General features: G+C 33.9%; 1 protein-coding gene across 1 annotated transcript in view; it reads left to right on the forward strand.

Annotated features, from left to right (window-relative positions):
• Positions 1–4,238, forward strand: part of LOC107084231 (receptor tyrosine-protein kinase erbB-4-like) — a 367,984-nt gene that overhangs the window by 134,031 nt on the left and 229,715 nt on the right. The gene's annotated exons all lie outside the window — the stretch shown is intronic.

Below are 4,238 nucleotides of genomic sequence, written 5' to 3' on the forward strand. Positions count from 1 at the left end.
GACAAACTGGAGACCCCCAAAAAACACTACACTCTAAGTGTATAAATGTATAAACTAATTATATTACATTCTAAATAAATATTTTAATCACATTTAATTTCTTGATTTATTATTTTAAATACCTTTAATTATTTAACAGGACATTTAATGGGGGAATTTAAAATTTTTAAAAGTTATGATCAGTGACTCCCAAACATTTCACCCAAAAATATTTAATCAAAACAAAGACTTGCTAAATATAAACATAATTCCTTTATATTTAATTATTATACTGATTATTTGTATAATGTAATCATAGCATTTTTTTAAATAGATAGATATTTTTAATGATTATTGATTATTTAAATGATAATTTTAACTGTATTTAAATATTCCTTTGTGCATTTTAAAATTAGATGGTTTATTTAACTGAAATATTAATTTGTTAATCTTTTATAATTATTTTACATTTCAGCCCTTGAAAATAATAAAAAAACAACAGAATGCATCAATCTATCATGTATTTTATGGCCCTTCATATATCTCAGTATTTACGTCAACATGGTTATGAAAAACATCCTAAGACATTTCATTTTGAAAATTTTAACAGCGGACTGCTCGACCTCGACTTTTCCTACTCAAAAACACCTGTTCAAATTCAAACCACCCGATCCAGGTCAGGAATACAGATCAGACAGGAACAATTCTGGAATCCAGGAGCCTGTAGCCCAACTAAAGGTTGCGATTCCATCAGATCCAGACATATCTAGGGTTCCACGAATCCACAGAGCATTCAGGCAGGTTCAGCGTTCCATCGGTCTAGCAGTGAGCTCTCTGATGGAGAGAAGCAGGCTCATTGGTTGAGGGACAAAGAAAAGACATGGTACCGGAATTACTGCAGAACTTTAAACTGGTGCTCTGACCTCCCCCAGGGCTCAGCAGAGAAGAGCCTGGACACGATCAGAAGACAGGAGACAAACATTAAACCCCCTATATCCTCAGGCTTCTGGGAACAAGAACAAGGGATTCAACTAAAACTCATGAAACAAACATGAATAACTGACACGAAAACATAAGGCGAATAAACTAAGAATACACAAATAAACTAAGAATAATGATCTGGCCCCAATAGCTGGGCTGAACCATATATCTACCAAAGGGAGCAGTTGAATTATCAAATGATAATTAGAGAGTGGGGAGGGAACGGCATGTGAATGAAGATCATTGACATTTTAGTTGTTTCTTTCTTTAGGTTATGCACTGTACACATATTGTTAACAGAAAAGGAAAAAATAACACTCAAAACGTTTAGATTTATGTTTAAATCCAAAGCTGAAAAACTTAGCTCCCGGAAGTAGCATAGGAGATAGGAGTGTTCCTATTTCCTGTTCAGCTCATGCAAAGAAAGTGATGAAACAGAAAGGATTTAAATGCGTTTATTTTCCAAGGAAATACATTAACATTTAACACATTATAGTTTAGTAAGCTTACTATTTTTTGGGAGGGAAAAATATCATTTAGTTTTTTTTTACAAAAAAAATTCAAGGGTCGCCCAAATACGCTGATGGTATAGATCATGGGGTAGGGAAGATCATGCTTTTGGGACGGATCGGGTAGTGACAGTGGCTATTAACATTAGCAAAACAGCTTCGGGCTAATCAATGCTCTTCAAGAGTAGTAGTCTGACTTCATCTCTGCTTTTTTAGAAACACAATACCGACACAAAAGGAAAAAATATCAAAACAATTTTTTTTTTACTGGATTAGAAATGTAAATACTTGTGTTTAACTACAAAAAAAGCGTTCTTTCAAGGTGCACTTTTCTAAAGCAAAAAGAAGCTAACGTTTGCTAAGCTCATACGTTAGCTAAGCTCATAAGTACCAAATTTAACAATTTAGAGTATATTTCCACTTCTGTCAGGACACAGTCATAACTGTGTTAAACAAAATTATTAAATGATAACTTCAATTTTCTTTTTAATTTACCTTAGCCTATTAGCCTGAAGTATGGTTGCCAACTCCCTGAAAAAAAAAGAAAGCTGACCCAATTGCCTCTACCCTTCCTGGTATTTTTTAACTATTTGACTTAAATCTGCATTAAATTAGTTGCATATTTGTGAGTGACATGAACACATGGAAAACAAATTATTATCCAGCCATCCAACATTGCAAAAATTAATCGGAGCGCACAATAATAGGTTCACTCGCAGCTAGGAGAGAATCTACAGTCGCATCAAAAGCAAGAGAGGGACCATCTGGATGCATAAAGCATTCATAATATCCATTATATGAGTTTACATACGTGTGTTTGAAATAAAATGGATTGTATGACCATTTATGTCTGAGCACTTTTGACAGTATTCTGACTTCCTTAAAAAAAGCCATTTGCAGTGTACTGGAGTGTTCTTCCTCAAGGTTTGAAAATAACAACAAATATTTTACATAATGAAAATAATATTTTTACTCATTGAAATATGCCTTTAGTTCACTTAAAAAGGCTTTCATAAACATGTATGTTTATTTCTGTTAAGATGAATTTCATGACATGAGGATGCAAAGAGCAAATCTATTTAAAAATCTTATTTAAGCGAACATGTTTTAGAAAAAGCGTTGACATCTTTTCCAAGGCAGGACAACAGAGACGCAGAGATAAGAGGGAAAGGAATCGTTTCATGGTGTAGCTGTTTCCCCTTGTTGCATCTGTATTTTGAGACGTCACCAGGCCCTAATCTAGCCCCCCACCCCCAAACTCCCCTCCTGCTGTTTAATGAAGTGAGGTGCAGTCTAATTACTGGGCCAGCACTATCAAATGAAGAGCAAAAACAGTCCCATTAGACTCGGCATCATTAGGGAAACAATTAGGCATCTGTGGGATCGTTAAATGGATGTGAAAGAGGTGACGCGGATCTGAGAGCACCAAACATCCTGCTGGTCACAAGTAACCAGACTGATACCATGTAGATCCTTATGACTGCAATTAACTGACAGTATGTAGAGGACATAATTCTTTTAAATGATAGAGAAATGTGCTCTGATTCTATTAACAGGAAAGAGCCTAAAAAAGAGCTTAAAAAAATTAACATTAAAAACTTTTCAATCAAAAATGAGGTTTTGAGATTACAGTATTACTGTAATGCAAAATACATTTTTTGCCCCTCAGATTTTAGTTCCTACTTTTTTTCAAATATTTTCCCTGATTCAGTTGTTTTTATTTATTATTTTTTATTTCTTCTTTTTAAGTTTTTTCTTTCTTTTTTTAACCTACCTATCTCTTTATATCTATTTTTTTTTTAGGTTTTCTTTTTTAACTTATCTTTTCAGAGGCTTGATTTCACAGACTGCATTTTTTTTTTTCAATTTTGGTTTTCCATATTTTATAATCTACACCTCTAGATTGTCTGTTTGCAGACCAATCAAAACGCTTTTGCCAATGTCCACACATGAGAGACTCATTTCTATTGGTTCTTCCCACAGACCAATATTGTTCCTTCTAGAAGTCTTGTCAGCAATATATGAAAAAGTTAATGCATAAAACTCAGTCTCCCCCCTCAAAAAACCCCCAAAAGAATTAAAAAAAAAAAACTTAAAAAATGAAAAAAATAATCTGAATGTAAGAAATAAACACTAAAATAAAAACCACTAAAAATGCACTTAATAAGATATAAATTGGGAAAAACATCAGAACCAAAAGTAAAACATTGGTTCAACTTTTTCAAACACATTATAAATTACTTTCAAACCCTTTCCAACCTTTCTCAAATGCACATTGTTTAAAATTTCCTTTTATTAAACATGATAATTGTAATAATACAACTAATTTCACCTCACAGTGAATAGGTGGGCTGGTGCAAAAATACGGACTGGATATGAACCTGGCATGTCATTATGTGTGTATGTCATTAAGTTACTGTTGAAAACGCGGACTGGGTTTTTATCAGCATGGTATTTTTATATATAAATAAGTGGAATGGAGTGAGTTTTAATGTCGGTAATTTTTTAACGTGAAAAATTGCGGATATGGAGTGAGAGCGTGTGAAGATACTGAGATGCGTGAGTCTCATAGCCTGACGTAGTCCGACTCAATTCTAGTCAGAATATGAGTCTGATACTGCTCCATAGAGCTGTGATTATGGGGCGTGTTTTGAACAAACCAGGGAAAAAAATGCCTCTGCACTCAATTGGATAGACCTACAACCAATAAGAGCAACGGAGTGCGTGACGTATCTTTAGCGAGGCATAGTTGTTGTCCACACAAATCAA

This window comes from Cyprinodon variegatus, unplaced genomic scaffold (genome assembly GCF_000732505.1).
Source record: "Cyprinodon variegatus isolate N-32 unplaced genomic scaffold, C_variegatus-1.0 Scaffold95, whole genome shotgun sequence".
NCBI lineage: Eukaryota > Metazoa > Chordata > Actinopteri > Cyprinodontiformes > Cyprinodontidae > Cyprinodon > Cyprinodon variegatus.